Raw genomic sequence first — 20,730 nt, 5'->3', positions numbered from 1 at the left:
AGTCAATATTATGTACTACATTGCCTGGTAAAGCACTGGAAATCATTTTTGCCATCCTGATTACCTGATCATTTGAACACTTCAGCTTTGTTATGCTGTTATTAGTGTTGACTCATGCCACATACCAGCAGCGCACTATTTAACTGTACTACAGATAAAAATCCTGTTTTCCAGTACTGTGATTTGTAATCACTAATACAGGTTTGAGAGTCAATTGTTTTTAAATTGCTTTTTGATTACTGAGATCTATAATTGGAATTTCATTCCTCTGAAAGGCTTTGATTGCCCTACAAAATATTTTTGGCAGAAAGTTAACCATCAAGGAACATGAGTAAAAATAATCACATCCTATATAAAAAAAAAAAATATGGTTCAAAGGCGCTATCTTGAGTAAAGTACATAAATTACCATTGTATTTCAAATTATGTGCATCTTTCCATTTTAGGATCAGGCACAAAATGTGCATCGCCTGATTTATAATGTTGATTGGAGTGCAAAATGGTCAAGTTTTTGATTCACAACCTATTTTTGCCTTTCGGAGAGGAAAGAACTTACGAGACACATTGGTACATTCTGTGTAATTTTCCATCAGAACGAAGCAGCTTGTCAATCACAGGCGCTAGGATTTGTTCCTTGTGGATGGTGCTCAGTTTGTCTGCAAACTTTTGGTGGTTCCATCATTCAATTTCTTGAATGAGCTCCCATTCATTTAAAGTTTCAGTGTGCTTGCTAGATGGCAAGTGTGACATATGTGGCTATATGACCATGTGCCTTTCTAGATGTTGGCAAAACGCAACATATAGAATCCATATGATCAAGCATTGACATTGATTCTGGAATGCTCAGAAAGGACATATATTCACTGGTTTATGTTATACCATATTAGACCATATAGAACTCTCGACACTCTCGGAGGTGATGTGTGCAGTAAAAAAAGCTAATACAAGAAGAGTGATTTTTTTTATGTAAACCCCATATCTCTGCCTGGTTTAAACAGGGAGATTGGGCAATAAGGGATGTGCAGAGGCAACATTTTCATTTTGGTTCATTTATTTATTTGGTAGGTCATCTCAGTTTGTTTAATTACAATTTCATTTTTTTTTTCCATTTCCTAAAAGTCAATGGAGGAAGCAACACAGCCTACTTTGAGCTTCAATGTTTGGGCTTTCTAATCAATTCTAATGAAAACATCAGAAGGGGGAAGAGAATGTCAACGTGCAAAGACTGTGGCAAAGTGGCACCAAAAGTGGCAATGAATAGCCTAAGGCACTGTAAAGGAGCAAAAGGGAACCAGCAATAGCAGGAACTCTCCAAGGCATCATCAGAGTGTTAAGGCTCAAAAAAATGAAGGCCCCCATAACAGTGGCATGAACAAGAGGGGCTAAGTGGCACCAAAAGTGGCATGAATGCCTAAGGTCACCATGAACGGGGAACAAAGCAGTAAATGTGGCAGAAATAAAACCCATTCACTGATAGAGGGACAAAGCAGCACTAAGCATGGGATAATGACTCCAAGACACCATGATTGGTGAAAAGCAGCCATCTATAGTGACATGAACTCATCAAGGTGAAGAGTCTGGGTACGGCAGCAAGGCCGAGTGGTAGAAAGGCCCCAATGAGGGGTATGGTATCAATGTAGAGTGTAGTTGTAGCATCTGTAATTTGGCAGCAAAACCCCGCAAGATGAAAATCTGGGGTATGGCATCAAGTCTAAGTGACAGAAAAGCCTCCAAAGGTAAAACTTCTAGGATATGGTAGCCAAGCTGATTGGAGACTCCCAAGATGGGTCATCAGTTGCATGGCAGCTAGAAGGAGTGTCAATAAGACCGCCAAGGGGGAACATAAAGGGCATGTCAGAAAGGCAGAGTGGCAGTAAAACCCACAAGGTGTAGAATATGGGGAATAGAAAATAGCACAAGGCATCCAAACTCCAAAGGCTTAGGGGCATATTTTAAAAGCTCAGAGTGCACAAATCCTGGGAGATATGCATGAGACCAGGACACATGCGCACCAAGCTCAATTTCCAAGCGGCCTGGCCCCCTGCGTATCTCCTGGTAGGCATGGAAGTGCCAAGCTTTTAAAAAGGGGAGGGCCAGGAGTGGGATCTAGGTGGGTTGGGTAAAGGGATGGGGTGAGGGCCAGCCTGGCCCTAGTGGTGTGCATCAGCAGTTGGCCAGTGCTCGCTACTTACTTCTGCTCAGAGGAGCAGGTAAGTTGTAACACAAAAATATGTAGGATAGGTCCGTGACGGAAATGGGGAAAGTGTTGCTCTCGGCGCTGCACGTGTATAACAAAATCCCCCCCTGCATCCGGAAGTTGGCACCCACGCGCACATGCCCGCACTGATGTAAAATCGACACGTCTATGTATGTGCACCAGGAACCACGCGCACATGGATGTCCGCACGCAGCTTTGTAAATTTTCCCGTTAGTGTACAGTAGGGATGTGAATCGTTTTTTGACGATTTAAAATATCGTCCGATATATTTTAAATCGTCAAAAATCGTTAGAGCCGCGATACAATAACAATTCCCCCAATTTATCGTCAAAAAATCGTAAATCGGGGGAAGGGGGAGGGCGGGAAAACCGGCACACTAAAACACCCTAAAACCCACCCCGACCCTTTAAAATAAATCCCCCACCCTCCCGAACCCCCCCCCCAAAATGCCTTAAATTACCTGGGGTCCAGCGGGGGTCCGGAACGACCTCCTGCAGTCGAATCGTGTTGTCTTCAGCAGGCGCCATTTTCAAAATGGTGGTGCAAAATGGCGGCGCAAAATGGCGCTGGCCGTAGACAACACGATTCGACTGCAGGAGGTCGTTCCGGACCCCCGCTGGACTTTTGGCAAGTATTGTGGGGGTCAGAAGGCCCTCCCCAAGCTGGCCAAAAGTCCCTGGGGGTCCAGCGGGGGTCCGGGAGCGATCTCCTGCCGCAAATCGTTTTTCCGTATGGAAAATGGCGCCGGCAGGAGATCGACTGTAGGAGGTCGTTCCGGACCCCCGCTGGACCCTAGGTAATTTAAGGCATTTGGGGGGGTTCGGGAGGGTGGAGGATTTATTTTAAAGGGTCGGGGTGGGTTTTAGGGTGTTTTAGTGTGCCGGTTCACGATTTTAACGATATTTTAAAAACCCAGACGGCGACGATACGATTCCCTCCCCCTCCCAGCCGAAATCGATCGTTAAGACGATCGATGACACGATTCACATCTCTAGTGTACAGAGAATCACAAACAGAACAAAGGCATCAAAACCCCCAAAGCGAACAGAGCAGGGAATCAAAGGTGTTTCTTCCTACAGGGCATGCAGTGTGGTGAATCACAAACAGCACAAAGCTATATAAATCACCAAGGTGTGGGGTTTTGGTACATCATAAACAGCACAAAGATGTGTAAACCAACACGGTGTAAAGTGCGGTGCATCCCAAAGATGTCTAAACCACCGAGTCATGGAGTACAGTTAATTGCAAGCTAGACAGGCCTTGATAGCAAGAAGGAAAACAATAAAAAGAGATGGGTTGGGAGGAGAATATTTTTTCTTTTTCTCACATGTTTTTTCTGAGAGCAATACACTTGTATAATCAGTATCCAAATAGGGTGGGAGAACTAGGATGAGATCGAACGAACAACACAGAGCCACCAAAACTACTATACTGTTACTTGCTATGTATGATAAGTAGGTATAGTAGGAGCAAGCCCCCTAAGATGGTATATCGGGGCACGGCAGATACGCATGTAGCAGCAAGACTCCTAAGGTGAGATATGAGGGCCATGGCAGGTAGGCATGTGGCAACAATACCTCTAAGGTGGTAAACCTCTGGCATGGTAGGTAAGCAGAGTGCATTCAGTCATCTTGCCACTTACATAGAGAATCTGGAAACCCAAGAAAAGGCAGATTTATTAAAAAAAAAAAAAAAGATCAGCTTTTCCATCAACTCTAGTCCCAGCTTTGAGCAATGAAGGCTCACGATATCCTTTGGCAGTGAGAAGACACATTCACTAGGCACACTGGTTGGTGGGCAAAAAAAAAAAAAAAGATATTGCAGAGCCAGCTTCACTAGGTCTGGCCAAACTGAGTACATGTATGCCCAATATGCTAGCGCAAATGTGTCCTTGTCCTTCATGGTTTCATATTAGGAGTTACCACCCAGGAAAAAGATATAGGTGTCATAGTGAACTGTATTGGTTAAAAAAAAGCAAACAAAATGTTAGGAATAATTAGGAAGGAATGCTGAATAAAACAGAGAATATCATAATGTGTTGCTTAATGGTGTGCCTCCACCTTGAGTACTGTGGGCAATTCTGGTCACCATTTCTCAAAAAAGATATAGTTGCACTGGAGAAAGAACAGAGAAGGGCGACCAAAATGATAAAGGGAATGGAACAGCTCCCCTATGAGGAAAGGCTGAAGAGGTTAGGGCAGTTCAGCTTGGAGAAGAGATGGCTGGGGGTGGGGGGTTATGATAGAGGTCTATAAAATCATGAGAGGACTAGACGGGTAAATGTGAATTGGTTATTTACTCTTTCAGATAATAGAAGGACTAGGGGGCACTTCATGAAGAAAGCAAGTAGCACATCTAAGACTAATCGGAGAACATTCTTTTTCACTCAACACACAATTGAGCTCTGGAATTAGTTGCCAGATGATGTGGTTAGGGCAGTTAGAGTAGCTGGGTTTAGAAAAGGTTTGAATAAGTTCCTGGAGGAGAAGTTCATAAACCTCTATCAATCAACTTGACTTAAGGAATAGCCACTGCTATTACTGGCATTAGTAGCATGGGATCTACTTAATGTTTGGGTACTTGCCAGGTACTTGAAACCTGGATTGACCACTGTTGGAAACAGGATGCTTAGCTTGATGGACCCTCAGTCTGACCCAGTACGGCAACTATGTTCTTATGGATTCAGAAAGATAGTATTCTTAGCTGGGGTGATCGGAGGGTTTCTCTTACCTGCTACATTAGCTGTGGTTTGTGTCAGGAGAGATGGTTATTTGCAGGCAATGTGGCATTGTCATATTGTGATGGGGGAGGAAATGTTAGCTGACAGGGTGCTACTCCTGCTTATACTGCTCTCAAAGGTGGCCACTCTTTCCTGTGTTTCATCACCAGTGTACCTCTGCTTCTGGCACTCCTGTTCACACATCCTAGCTACCTTCATGAATGTGAGATGCTGTGAGTGAAGGGAAAGACTCCCTTTTCATCCATGGATATCAAAGTCTAGCAGGCATATATGCATTGATTTCTGTTAGCGCTTTCAGTCTCTCTTCTACCACCAGCTGCCTTTTCCCCCTCTGGCTCATGGAAACACTAACTCTTCCTCCAGAATATTTTTTTCTGGGGATGAACCTACCTAGACTGGCACTTCTGGAGCTCAGATCCTCTGTGGCCTCCTTGAAGGGTTTCAGGATTTGTACTAGCTGCCTCATCACTACTCTATCATTATGTCCTAGCAGGAGGGGGAGGCAATCAACACCTGTCTCTGCTTCATGAAAGGGTTTCTGCTGCTCCACTATCCTCTGCAGCACTAGATAGGTGGAATTCCAGTGGGGACAAACATCTTGAATTCTATGTTTGTGAGTCATCCTGAATTCTTCCTGTTTTTCTTGGAGAAGTTGCCCACCTTCAAGGCTTGATGGAAATGCCATGCTATTTTTTTTGTCCCTCTCTCATGTCTTTCAGGAATAGATTTCCTGTGGTCCTTGTGTCCCAGACTTCAGAGGGCCATAGACTTGAATAGGAAACTTAAACAAATGAGACAAATATTTTTTGTTTCATTCTTGGGACCACTCCATTTGTTTCAGGGTTCCACAAATGAAACAAAAAATAATCATTTGTTACTTTACCCATTTGTTTCAAACAAATCCACATCCCTAGCAATTATTTTCTTAATTTTTATGAATGATTTTTCCTTCTTTATGAATATTTTTTTCATTGATTGAGAAATAGGAATGATGTTTCCATTAACGTTTTAGTTACAGAGATTTAAAGAACTTCAGCAAAAGCTGGTTGGAGGAGGCTGACCATATGATCACAAAGAAGATTTAAAGAGCTGTAGCTTACATTCATTTAATGTTTTGATCATATGACCATAAAATTAAAAAATTCCCATACGTTCAAAAGTGATATCTATCTTTTCAGTATTGCAGTCAGTTGGTCAGGTGTGTGAAGCCCCTGCTTATTTAAAAAAAGTGTTTGAAGAGCTCCAGATACAGACTAATGTCAAAATGTCAAGATCATTTTGAGAAAGAATTTTGTTGGCAGGGATCATGTTGAATTTTTAGAAAGAGAAGTATTTTCCATGAAAATGTAGCCAAAGCTGAATTTGAGTTTTGGACTTTTCAAATGACTTCATAAATACCATTTTTAAAGATGACTGTGTTGATTATTGAAAACTAAAACAAAAAAACAAGTGTAAAAGAAAAATTCCTAAAAAGCTATTTATGTTGCGCCGGGAGGCAGACCCATGGCCTAGTGCAGGATTAGTAGGCTCCCTGGTCGGACCCAGACAGTGCCTTCCACCAGGAGGCAGAGCACAAGAGGAGACAGAGGCTATAGCTGGAGCTTTACCACTAGCAACCCGGGGTTCCCTCGGATTGAGCTCTTGGTTACCCGGGCCGCCTGGTCTTAGGTGGGCCTCTCAGGATCTCCTGGAGAGAAAGTTCAGAGGTGTGCCACCATGATCAAGGGTGCGCAGTCGATGTTCAGGCCAGACGTCCGGGTGCCTAAGAAGGCCAAAAGATTCTCTGAATGTATGGCAAGGATCAAGGCCAGAGTCAAGGTACCGTGGTCAGTGCTAGTGATCAGTTCGTGGATAGTCAGCCAAAGCAGAGGTCAGGTTCCAGGAAGCAGTCAGACGTAGTCGAGTTCAGGCAGGGGTCAGTTCCAGGCAGCGAGTAGATATGGTCGTAGAAACAGGCAGAAGGTCAGAGGAAGGAAGTGAACAATGTAGTCAAGAACAGGCCGAGGTCAGTACCAAGAAGACAGTCCGAGAGGTATTACCTGGGGAGACGAGGAGACAGAAGGATGCTGGAACAGAAAGATGCTGGAACGAGACTGGAACACAGACTAGAAATGCAGAGGCAAACTAGAAATCACAATGTGATCAACCCGATTGCCAAGGCAAGAAAGTGATAGCAGGAACTTCCTTTTATGCTGAGATTAATCAGGACGCGCCGAGGAGCTGGGATCCGCCCCTGGCCCTTTAAGGGGCCGGGCAGTCCGTGTGCGCACGTACGTCGAGGACCTCTTTTACCTGGAGAGTGTGATCTGTCTCAGTGGACACTTGTGGCAGAGGAGGATCTTTGCGGGAAGGCCAGGAGAGCACGAGTGGCTTCAGCAGAGAAACGTGGAAGGTATTGTGGATACCCATGGATTGTGGCAACTGTAGCTGGTAGGTAACTGCTCCCACTCTCCGGTGGATGGGAAAATGTCCAATATATTTTGGTGCCAGACGATGTGAGGGAGTCGCAGTCTAATGTGCTTGGTACTTAGCCATACCTTTTGACAGGGTCTAAAGAGTGGAGCTGACCACCTATAAGCGTCAGCGATTCTCTTCGAACATTCTGCGGCTTGGGTGAGTCATTCTTTTACTTGCTTCCACACCACAGTCTTTGGCCTTCTATGTCACAGGGGCTACCGAAGCCATTGGTCAGCCCCTGTCACATGGTAGGAGCAATGGATGCACCTGGGGATGGTAGTAGCAGTAGTCAGGAGGCCACTTCTGCTAGCTAGAGGACACAAATATTTAAAAATGGGATGAGTGTTCCTAAAGCTGTCAGGTAGCAGGCTGGCAGCAGCAGTACCCATCTATATCTAAGCCCACAATGGAGGAAATGGGGTGGTTTTTGGTGGCACTGTCACAGGGAAAGAGGCAAGCAGAATCCAAAGTGATGACTAGGACTATTGTTGAGATGATAGCTTTAGACGATCAGCCCCTGCATGTTGTGGACAACATGGGTCTCAGGCTTTTCCTGCTGCTCCAGGAACACTTTCAGCAGAAAGGTTATCCTCAATTTGAATGAGCATTGCCATAGCAGGTGCTGTTAGTGAAGGCACAGGGGAGCAGTGTGCATTTCACAAGCAACATCTGGAGATCCACAAACACCTCACACTCCTTCCTCTCTTTGATGGTACATTGGTGGGACCTGGCTGAGGAAGAGGCAGGCAGCAGCACCACAGGGGCTGGAGCAACAGGACACATGGACTGTACTGCACACTCACCTGGCGGATGGTTCTATTAACTCTGCTGATATTTTGGCAGCTATTAGACAAATGCTGGAGGGCTGGCAACTGGATGAAAATGCCAGCAGTCTTAATGCAGGGTTTTTTGTCACCAACAATTGCTCTAATATGGTAAAGCAGTATCCGATTTTGGGCAGCCTGGGCGCACCGAGCCGCGCAGCCTGCCTCCGTTCCCTCCGAGGCCGCTCCGAAATTGGAGCGGCCTTGGAGGGAACTTTCTTTCACCCTCCCCTCACCTTCTTCTACCTAACCCACCCCCCCCCCCGGCCCTATCTAAACCCCCCCCCCCCCCTTTCCTTTGTCCCTAGATTTACGCCTGCGAGAAGCAGACGTAAATCTACGCGCACCAGCGGACTGCTGGCGCGCCGTCTTCCTACCCGGGGGCTGGTCCGGAGGCCTGGACCACGCCCCCAGGCCGGCGCCACGCCCCCACCCCTGAAACGCCGCATCCCCGACACGCCCCCTTCAAAAAACCCCGGGACCTACGCGCGTCCCGGGGCTCTGTGCGCGCCAGCGTCCTATGCAAAATAGGCGCACAAGGCCCTGCTCGCGTAAATCCGGGCGGATTTACGCGAGCAGGGCTTTTAAAATCCAGAGGTACCTCTGTACAACAAAATTATGCCTGCCTCAGAGGTCACTGATGTCATTATGAAATAGATACTTGGTATGGCAGGAGCAACTGAGCATTCCTCCTCTCCCTTACTCCTGCAGATGAATAAGTGATTGGGGGAATCTGGTAGGGGAACTCTGTTTGGGCTTTAGTGATGGCTGCAAAAGCATTGACAAAGGGGAAGCGGACCTGACATTTTTAATTTTTCTTGTTTTTTTGTTTTTATTTGTTGATTGATTGATTCTTTTTAAATACTGTTGATGAAATGAAGCAAACAACAAACAAAAAACAAAATGAAAAAAATGTTCAGTGCATTCCCTATTAGACCCCCTGCCTTTTCTCTTACTATTCTCATTTCCAATTTGTGTTCTATTCACTTTCATAGCATTATTAAAATCTGTTTCTCTCTCAAATTTGATGCTTGCATGTAGTTTTCTTTTCCAAACAAGATTACTCACTGGTTTGTCAAATTCTTCTCTACATTTATATACTGCATTTCTAAGTTGCCTATTGCTGAAGCTCTACGTTGTGTATAATAAAACAACAATAGAGGCAATCACTAATTACAAGCATCAGATCTGCTCAGCTGCATTACAACAGCTCCAAATCATAGAAATTCCTGTGTAAACAGGAAAGATTTTATACCTTGATCCAAAAGTCTTTGTACATGTGGTAAGAAGCAAACTCTCAGGAAGTGGATTCCATAGCATGGGTGCTGCCATACCATGCTTCTCAGACACTGGGGGACATCAAGTAACCTTCGCTCCTTCAGAACACTACTACATGACTTCTCTTTCATCTGCCTCCTTATTCTCATTTCTTCTCCCTGCACTTGATCCCGGTCAAATACTGAAGATTAAAACTTCTTGCCTTCACTTTTGAAAGCATCCAGGGTGTTTAGTTCCACATTTTCCATTTGCCTTGGTCTCCTGGTGCATAACTACCCGCTCCCCTGCTTCCAAATCCCACACTCCTTTTTAAAGTCTCATAGAATTAGCAGGCTACTTTTATGTTCATGCTTTATCTACAAACATACACAATACGTGAGGATTAATTATGTCTTAACATTTCATCCGTTTGTTTTTCACCTTCAGAAATTGGTATCAGACTGCGTGCTCAATCGCTTAGGCTCTTGCCCTATACAGGGCTACAACCTCTTTCATGATGGCAATGGCACTAGAATAGTAATTTTTTTTTTTTTTTAGCGCAAAGCTTACAGCGCACATGCGCTCAATATATATTCACCACCACTTCCTTATTTTTAAGCCTCCCCCTATCTTCAACAACTTTACTGTTTCCATTTCAATAAAACTCCTTTCAAACATTATTAGACATAAGATGCTCAACACAGCGGTACTTACTCGTTTTACTGACCATTACCGGTTCCTTCCCCACAGCACAAAACTTTCAGCACAAATGCTCAGTATGTACTGACCATTACTTCCTGGTTTTTAAACCTCCCCCTGTCTTCAGTATCTCACCAATCAGAGAAAAACTTTCAAGTTCCAGCCAATCTCTTGTGTTCAGAGTGCACTAGCATTCTGGAGAGCTTTTCTAAAACATTCCTATGTTTAAAGTTACCTCCTACCCTGAATTCTAAAACATTTCAATGTTTATAGTTCCCTCCTGCCCTTAATTCTCAAATAATCAAGAGAGCCTGCTACCAGTTCGTATCGGCACTCACTGCCTACATAAAGACTGACCAGTCTACCTCCTTATTTAAGCCTGATGGCTCCATGGTCCGCAACTTAAAAATCCACCTTTGTTCTTGTTGTAGTAATTTTAAATTGAAATCACCTCCCCGTATATCCTGCTTCAACACTTCTAGCACTGTACATCTCATACTACTAAAACAATGATTTTGTTCGATGCAATGTTGCACCATTGGTGCTTCTAACCTCATACATTTTAAAGCACTCCTGTGCTCAATCAAACGTGTTTTGAGGCTTCTTACTGTTTTCCCTATATACACCAATGCGCAGGGACACCATATAGCATAAACCACTCCTTGAGTGATACAGGTCGACCTTACCCGAGGTTTATAAAAACGTAGTTTCTCTATTGGAATGCTTATATTAGAACAAGCATTCTCACACACGGTGCATGCACCACATGGGAAATGACCCAATGTTATACTCTCCTGTGCTTGAAATGTTTTAAACATAGAATGAACTACTCGATCCTTAATGTTATTGCCTCTTGTGAACGCCACCCATGGCCGTTCAGCAAATACCTGGTGGACCTGTAGGATGTGCCAGTGCTTTTTGATGCTATCTACCACCTTCCTTATACCAGCAGAATAAGGCAATACGCAAGTTAATTTACTCTTTTTTTATTTCACTTGGGGGTTAACAGGAGCTCTCTGTTGTTCCATCTGGCTCTTTTCCACGCTTTCCTAATTACTTTCTCTGGGTAACCTCTATTCAAGAACTTCTCTCTCATCTCCTTAGAACGAACCTTAAATTCCGCTGTTGTTGAGCATAACCTTCTCAACCTTAAAAATTGTCCAAAAGGTATGCTATGAATTAATTGTTGCGGGTGATGACTTGAATATTCTAGCAACGCATTCCTGTCCGTTGGCTTTCTGTAGATTGAAAAGAAAAATTCATCCGATCTAATGGTTACCAAAATATCCAAAAAGGATACTTCCTTATCTCCAAAAGTGTGAGTAAACTGGAGAGCGGGGTCACACGAATTAAGCCAGTCGATGACATTTTCAAACAATGCTGCTCCTCCAGACCAAACAATAATAATATCGTCAATAAAGCGTCGCCAGAACAAGATATTATTAAAATAAGGACTAACTTTCAACCACTGCTCTTCAAACCACCCTGCATAAAGATTAGCCACACTTGGGGCTAAAAATGTTTGAAAGGAATTTTATTGAAATGGAAACAGTAAAGTTGTTGAAGATAGGGGGAGGTTTAAAAATAAGGAAGTGGTGGTGAATATATATTGAGCGCATGTGCGCTGTAAGTTTTGCGCTAAAAAAAAAAAAAAAAATTACTATTCTAGTGCCATTGCCATCATGAAAGAGGTTGTAGCCCTGTATAGGGCAAGAGCCTTAGCGATTGAGCACGCAGTCTGATACCAATTTCTGAAGGTGAAAAACAAACGGATGAAATGTTAAGACATAATTAATCCTCACATATTGTGTATGTTTGATTGTATTGAGTGAGGACAGTAGCCCTTCAATTTTGTTATTTGGGCATGCTTTATCTACCACAGAATAACACCCAGATGTATGTTTTGTTTTCACTTCTATTATTTGGTATTAGTTTGCAGTCTTTTAATCTTTCCCTGTTTCCACAAAGTAATCTTTTTGTTACTTCAATATTTTCTTCTGCGCCGTGTTGGCAAATACACATTTTTATGGATTCTTGGCTCTTCTTATGGCTTGTGCCATTCTTTTTATGATATTTGTTTTATGGACTGTTCATTCTTGTTCCGTGGCAGTTGTATACAATTGTTTGCTCTTGCATACAAACCTTTGGATAAAGAATCCATCACACACAACTAAAATTAATTTACCAAGGTGTATTGGTATGCATTTTTGTGATTGTGTTTTTTTACCTGAAAATTTGCAATTATTCAACATTTTGGCATGAAATTCATCAATGCCTTCCATAATATGCCTAGCATACAATGTAAAAGAAGAGAAAATGTCTAGCACAAAAAGATCACACCAAAAATATGAGCATGAGCACACAGGGTGTTTATCACATGAACATACAACCCATATTATGCCATTTGGATGACAACAGCAATGCAGAGAATTAGGGGTTGTTTAAAAGGTGAGCAAGTAAGAGTGAAATAGCTCAGAAGAGCATCTTAAATCTGTAATAGTTATTCACATAAATAACACTACCATTTCCCATCTGTCATCTTCCATGAAGATTTGCAATACCCTTTGATCAGATGACTTGTCCTTGAAGTGCAGTTAGCATTCTAGTGTGAAATATCAACTTTTCTGCTGTGACAGAATGAGTTCAGTCGCCAGGCTTCAAAAGCTGTGTGACAACTATCATTGAAGCTAAGACCAAAATATAGTTAAAATCTTAAGGCAGAAAAGCCATCACTGACCCAAGAACTGTTATATTAGGATAATGGAGGCTTTAATTTTTTGAAACAAATTCATTTGGATGGCAGTGTTTTTAGTGGTGAATTTATTTTGTCAGCCAAATCAATGAAGTATGAATAACTGATAATCTAATAAGAATGATATGAATTTATAGGTCAATTTTAAAGGCTTGATGCGTGTATTAATTAGGGGATGCGTGAATTTGTTGGGAGCACGCGCAGAGATTTTAAAAGCTCCCGAAATCCACGTGTACCTCCAGGAGCGTGCATATCTCAGAAGTTTTCAAAAAGGGGCAGGTCATGGGCATGGTCTAGACAAGACAAGGGGGTTTTGTGCACATAAATAATTACGTGATCCGGCACCCCCCTTCCATATAACTACTTCTGCCATGGATGATGTGCAAGTTAAAAAATAAAGAAAAATAGGCAGATCTGTGGGTTTTGAAGGGTCAGGGATAACTGGGGGGGGGGGGAGGTGAAGGCTATTAAACTAGGTGGGGTTGGAGGATCTATGGTGAACTGGGGATAAACTGGTAAAACTGGGAATAACGGCAACAGGCACCCCTTTTAAAATTCCCCGATTTGAGCGGTAGAAGCGGCATTGGTACATACATGGCACGCCCATTTAAAATTTGGCACACGTGCATGTAGCCAAGCTATTTTATAACATGCACACATATAAGTGAGCAACTTATAAAATATCTGCATCCCTGGGCGTGGGCCGATGCATGCATGCCCATGTGTGACCGAGTGCCGGTTTGAAAGTTACCATCCCTTTGGGCAACATTCTTATTTGTTTAATCTTTGTTTTTAATATTAAAAAATGGCTCCAGGGATGATCCAGGAAACTACAAACAAGTGAGCCTGACATCAGTGCCAAGCAAAATAATAGACGCTATGCTTAAGAATAAAATAATTGGGTATATGGATACACGTGATTTAATGGAGAAGAATTGCTATGGATTTAGCAAAGTTAAGTCTTGTGTTATCCAACAATTATAATGATTTTAAAAGCAAATAAGCATGTTGATAAGGGCAAGCCAGAAAACAGGGCAGTTGATTATTACAAAATAAACAATTGCAACAAAATTGTCTATTTCATCTCATTTCGTGGTACCCAGAAAATGAAGGAAAAATCCCTGAAATTTAGTTCTAAATCCTAATTTTATTCTTATTCCAAATTTTTGAGTTACTGCGCAGAAATGCAGGAACCAATATACGACACAGTAAGTGAAAGTATATGCTCAGCAAGTGCATTTTTTTAATTCGCCAATCCCTGTTTATTTTAGGAAAGGGGCCCTGGTATTTTGTGCATAGTGACGGTATCTTTAATACTGGTGCGTAGGCGCACATGTGCAGAGACTCATCCATTTTATAATAGGAATGGGCAGAGATAAAAAATTTGTTTTAGGTTTTCTGTTTGGTTTCAGGAGATTTTTTTCCCCATGAATTTCGGTTTGTGGATTACTTGATTTGTTTCATTTGTTGAAAAAAACGAATCAAGCAATTAAAAATAAAAACAGCCAAAAAATGAAAACAAGCCCTCCCTCCTACTCTCCTGGAAAAATGCCTGGGCAAGGATTCCCCTGGATCCTACTTACCCAGTCTGGTGGACTAGGCCAACCTCAATGGACACCATCATTGTGTTTTGGGAAGAAAAAAGAAGAGGACGCATAAAGAGGATCTTTGAGGCCTGGGCGTCGGGACCCAGCCTTCTGGCTGAAGCCCTAGCATTGGGCCTGGATCTGGGCCTAGGCATCGGCATCTGGACCTGGCCTCCAGGTTGGGTCATAATGATGGGCCTAGGTCCAGGCCGAGGTCCCAGCATCAGGACCTTGCTTCTAGGCTAGGTCGCAGTGTTGAGCTGAGACCCCAGCATCGGGACTCAGCCTCCAAGTCAGGTCGCGGCATCAGGTCTTTGTCTGGGGCTGAGGTCCTGTCATCAGGACCGTCATCTGGATAGGTCACGGTGTTGGGCTTAGGTCCGGGCCTAAGCTGCGGCATCAGAACCTGGCCTCCCAGTCAGGTCACAGAATCATGCCTGGGCCTGGGCCATTCCCTAGACTGAGGCCCTAGTGTCAGAATCCAGTCTTTGAAGGATACCCAATGAATCTTTTTTTTTTTTTTTTTCGGCGGAGTCAGCCATGGTCCTTGCTTTGGGCCTCGGCTTATACCCAAGCACAATGCCAGCACCTCAGTCTAGGTCCAAAGCCAGGGCCTCACCTAGGGCCGAATGTTAAGAATTACGCGCTGGCGTAGATTTGTGCGCATAACCTGGCACGCACAAATCTACACCTGATTTTATAACATGGGCGGGCAGCATGCATCGCCAGGGGCTATGCAAAATCCCGGGGCTTTCACGTATCGCCAGGCCTATGCAAAATAGGTTTGGTGTGCACAGGAGCGGGTTTTAATGGGTTACGCATGTAACCCATTTAAAATCCCCCCCTAGGGCACAGGCCATGGCCCCTGCTTTGAGCCTTGGCCTATGCTAAAGGCAAGTCCCCAGCTTTGCTCCTAGACCTAGGCCCGATGCAGTTGTTTAAAATGAAATGAACGAATAAGGTTCATTTCATTCAGGGTGCCCCCGATTCATTTCAGGACCCCCCGAATGAAATGAATTAGCCTTATTTGCTGCATTTTGCACTTTACTTTTAAAACCATGCCCATCCCTATTTTATAACATAAATGTGTACATATGCGCATACATACCTGCATGGTATAAAATAGTTTGGCTGCGCAGAAATTTATATGGCTGTGCGCATATATATATGTAAATACATAACGTGCAGATTTCAGATTAAAGAACCGGAATGGCCATGTCCCGCCCATGTCCCCGGTGCCATTGGGCAGTCCCTGACACATGGTAGGGGCAAAGGATGGCTGGTGCCATTTTGAAAAATGGCGCAGCCCATCTATTTCTCTACCATGTAATGGGGGCTGCCCACTAGCCCATCACAAGTTAAGAGCAAAGGTCAGCCAGCACCATTTTGAATGAGGGCAGCGACTAGCCCAGCAGTGAGAAAAAGCTGCCAGACCCACACTAGACCACCGAGTGTTTGTGATGAGTTCTGGGGAGTTGGGAGGGGGGATCTGCTGGTGGTGGGGGCTCTGATTTTGTGTTTCAATTCTTTATTGATTCATTTTCTCAAAAATTACAAACAGAAAAGTAACATCAAACACAGTTATCTCACATCACTGGTATTTAGGTAAATACATGTAACAAAGAAAAAAAACATTTTTTCCTGACATCTTAGTTTTACAATAAACATACTTTTTCTGCTGGTAATGTCATAAAGTAATTGGGAGATCCAAGAATATTGCTAGAACACTTCCATATAAGAAGTTTATATAAAGAATTTAGGGAGGAATTACCATTCTTTATCTCTTATACCTCTCCTGAATGTCAGGTAATACTTGTTGGATAACTATGCAGTTATCCAACAAATTTTGCAATTGTGTCGGTTCAAAGAATATACATTTAACATTCTCTACATGTATCAAACATTTACAAGGATATCTGATATTTATTTGGCCACCCCTTTGCCTAACTTCCTGAGCCATTCCTAGGAAACATTTTCTACGGATCTGTGTTGCTCTTGTAATATCAGGATATATCCAGACTTTCTGTCCGTAGTATAACTTGTTTCTGTTACGAAGAAACAGTCTCAGAATTGTATCTCTATCGGTAGGAAAGATAAGGGATACCAACAAGGTCCCACAAAATTCAGGTTGATCTTCTAATGAGGTTTCCAAAAAAGCTGTTAAATCAGATTCAATATTCTGCATTTGCGGTGTCGAAAGTAAATTTTTCTGGTTCCTTGGTATAGAGGCAAAATAAATCTTTGAAACAGGTGGTTCAGCTTCTATAGGTATTAAAAGAACATCAGTAAGATACTCTTTCAATTGATCCTTTAAAGGCAACAACTTAACCCTTGGAAAATTTAGTATTCTAAGATTCAGATATCTTAGCTTATCCTCAAGATTTTCAATTCTTTTCGTATTAATGTTATCTCCTTGTATCAGTTTTGTTTGTACTTCCTTTATTGATGTTATTTGACCAGTTATTTTCTAATTTTAGATTCATGCGTCTTTACCATTGGTTCATTTCTTTGAATGGAACTCTGAATTGTTGATAGCAGCAGCTATCGAAGAAATTGAATTTTCTAATGTCACCAATGCACTCCATATTGTGTCCAAAGTAATCACCTTCGGTTTGGATAATTTCTGCAAAGTAAGGCTGTCTTATCCCACTCTCTCAGCAAACTTCTATCCATCTGGATTCGTTTACCGAGTTCTCATCTGTATGTTAGTCTGTCTGCTCGGTCCCGGCATGATCTTCTCTGTCCATCCTAAACTCGCAACCTCCATGCTGCTCTCTGTGCTTCTTGCCAGAGTCTGAGCTGCTGCAGCTAAGTCCACATTACGGTTCCCACCTCCTCTGACGGATCCCCTCCGGCCAAGCTCTGCCTTGGTTCTCCAGCCAGGTCTCACGTTTTACCTTGGAACGGGGGGAGGAGGGGAAGGATGTTTCAGGTGCTCCCGGGCTCAGGGATGTTTATTCATCTATGAGTGCCTGGATGTGTTCTAATCCTAGACACTCCGCGGACTCCTCACCGGGTGTCGCGACTGTAGCCGGCGCAAAAAAACCCTCTATTGTAGGCTGGGAAGGGGTCAATACAGGTGGTGCAGAGGTATCTGGCCGTACCCTACCCTTCCTCTTCGTATGCAGCATGTTTTTTGTTTTTTAAATCGAGGGTTAATAATCGAAAAAGAGGACCTTACAAAACGCTGACCTCTCCCTTCGGTGCCATTTTGGATCGGGGGGGGGGGGGGGTGTCTGATTTTTTATCATTATTTTTTTTAGAAATAAAAACAACACATGGAAATTTAAAAAGCAATGAAAATGGCCCAACACTGGAACAAAAACAAAACAGGCATGAAATTTTTCAAGGCTCCCACTCCTACCTGTCAATATATGGGGGGAACTTGCTGATGTGGCGGTTACTACCCTTAACCAATAAGACTGATACTTTGATGCAACTCAAACATTGCTCTCTGCTTCTATGGCAAGGCATAATGGGGAATTGGATTCAACAGCAATCAACGAGGGCCCTGACTTTTATGGTCTGGAAAACAGATTAGAGTAACCTACACAACATTGCAGAAAATACCATAAGCTTACTGGGCAGACTGGATGGAACAAATTAGTCCTCTTCTGCTGTCATTTCTATGTTTCTATATTTCTATAGTGCATCAAGAGTTTTAGAAGTATTTGGTAGCCTCTCATAAAAATACCCCTTACAAAATTAGAAAATCATGATATGAGATAATATTCTACTGAAAGCTGGTAATTGATTAATTCATAGGAGCAGTCATTTTCAGAGAAGTGAATAGTGGAATGCACCAGGGATTTACACTGAGGCTGATGCTATTCAACATTAATATAAATGATTTGGAAAAGGGTAAATGAGTGAAGTGATGAACTTTTCAGACACAAAATTATTCAAAGTTTGTTAAAACATGAGTGAACTGTGAGTGACTGCAGAAAGACCTTGCCAGACAACTGGGTATGTAAATTTCAGATGAAATTTAAAGTGGACAAGTACAATGTGATGCACATAGGAAAAAATAATCCAAACTATAGGTACACAAACACAATTCTGGTTCTTTATTAGCAGTCAATAAACAGGAAAAGGATCTTGGAGTCATCGTGAGGAATATGTTAAAATCCTCAGCTCAGTGTACTGTAACTGTGAAAAAAGCAAATAGAATGTTATAAATGTTTTGGAAAGGAGTAGGGAAAAAATGGAGAATATCATAAAGTGAAGATTGTCGAAGTTAATAAAGGTAGTCAAATTTAAAAAACTTTAATTTGTAAATGAATCCAAATAGCAGGTAATAGCTCTTGAGACTTAATCCTAGTGTACTGATTTTATAGCTTATTCCCAAAAAAAACCCTGCATAACGACAAAAGTCATTGCTGCAAATATGCCTAGATATTTTTCACAAATTTCTTTTCAATAAAGCTTCTGCTCAGATCTTGCAGTGGGAGGATATCACTGTCACTTGATCCAGATGCCAGCTATAGGCTACTTAAAAAAAATGCTTACCTTAATTGATCCTCCATTCTTCCACTTGCCTACTCCCATCTTGGCTCCAGCTTCCACAGGCCTTGATTTACTGCTATGGTTACCAGTCTCACAGCAGCAACTTTAAATGGGCCATGTCCTTAAATTGTAAACAGACAAATGAGGTGAAAGTTTTTCGTTTAATTTAATGAATATCCTCCATTTGTTTTGGGGCATCACAAATGAAACAAAAATGGTCTAATTAATTGCTTTTTTTAACCATTCATTTTAAACAAATGCACATCACTAATAACTATATTAACCCTACCTACAAACTCCTGGCAGGTTTAGGCCTTTATTATAGACTATGGAGTTGATTTTAAAAGGAGCACGTGCGGACAGCCCACAACTCACATGCGCGGGGAGGATTTTGTAAACTATGCGCGACAATGCAATCGGGCCTCCCCCAGTTCCCTAACCCCTCCCCACCCAACCTTCCTTCACTTTCCCCTGTCCACCCTGAACCCTAACCACTATCTACCTAACCTAAATATTTTTATTTCACTACTTACTGCTTCTCTGGAGCAGAAGTAGTTTCAAGCACCGGCAGCTGGCTGGCGCATGCTTCCTCAGGACAGCAGCTAAAGGCCGCTGTCCTGGCCAGCTTCCTTCCCAACCTGCCCCGCCCCTGCCCGCCCACACCACGCTTCCCAGCCTGCCCCCTTTTTTAGGGTCCGGCACTTGTGCGCATATCGGTGGTTACGCGGGTGGCCGGGCACTTTAGAAAATGTATGTGGCATGTGCAGGGCCCAGCCACACGTGTAACTGCTGGTATTTGTGTGTGCAGGCCTTTGAAAATTTGGCCTTAAATGTAGATGATATTCAGTTTTGTTTCTCTATTTCTTCTTCAGTATTGAATGACTTGAGAATGGTAGCTATCCACTGGAGTGTTATCAAATGTTATCAGATCCTGGCTAAAAAAAACCCAACAAATTAATTCACGATGTTTCCAAAACTGAAATCATCAAATGGAGACTAACATTCAAACCTATCTTTGGTATAGCATTTATTAATTTAAGTGGACATGCAGAGATTTATGCTGGTATTTTAAAAACTGTGCATCCAAAAGTACATGTGCATGTTTCAATGCACTCGAATATTTTCAATGCAAGAAATCACAAACTTTACCTATTTTATTACCATATGCATGTATCCTTTAGGTACATAAAAATATAACAAGTATACATAATAATTCCAATTTATACATGTTTTGAAAATCACGTTTGCCAATACCTTTACCAGTTTAACTAGGCCCTTTAGCATTTCATCCTGAACCTCAACCAGTTCACTCACTCCTCCCAAGCAAAAACTGCAAACAATAGACAAGTCCAATTTCATTTGCATGAGTCAATTAGCAGGTGTAAACGTGTACAAATAAATGTGGCAATGTGAATCGTTTTTTGTTTGTGTCGTTCTTCGTTTTTCGGCCGTCGCAGGAAATGTCGTTTTTCTGCGGTTCGGGTCTTTTTTTTTTTCATGAAAAATCATTTTTTTAGTTAGTGCTGTCTGTTAGGTAGATCTCCACTGCATTTAAGACCCTTCTTGCCAACTTGACAATTGCAATATTCTTTCCATTAACGAGTTTAGAAACCTGGCAGTTCCAGTTAACACAGATTTATCTTTTCATGTGCAAATCAAATCTCTTGCATGAAGATCCTTTTTTAAACTTCT

At 42.5% G+C, this 20,730-nt stretch overlaps 1 long non-coding RNA gene across 1 annotated transcript in view; it reads right to left on the bottom strand.

Moving 5' to 3' along the window:
* Positions 1–10,263, bottom strand: part of LOC115093315 — a 69,236-nt gene extending 58,973 nt beyond the window's left edge. The window contains exon 1 of the long non-coding RNA XR_003857285.1: positions 10,210–10,263. This is a non-coding gene — a long non-coding RNA (uncharacterized LOC115093315). The remainder of the gene's footprint in view (positions 1–10,209) is intronic.
* Positions 10,264–20,730: the final 10,467 nt, after the last annotated feature.

The sequence above is a fragment of the Rhinatrema bivittatum genome, chromosome 6 (assembly GCF_901001135.1).
Source record: "Rhinatrema bivittatum chromosome 6, aRhiBiv1.1, whole genome shotgun sequence".
In the NCBI taxonomy this organism is placed as follows: domain Eukaryota; kingdom Metazoa; phylum Chordata; class Amphibia; order Gymnophiona; family Rhinatrematidae; genus Rhinatrema; species Rhinatrema bivittatum.
The sequence above is the reverse complement of the archived record's forward strand: the minus strand, read 5'-3'. Positions and strand labels throughout refer to the sequence as shown.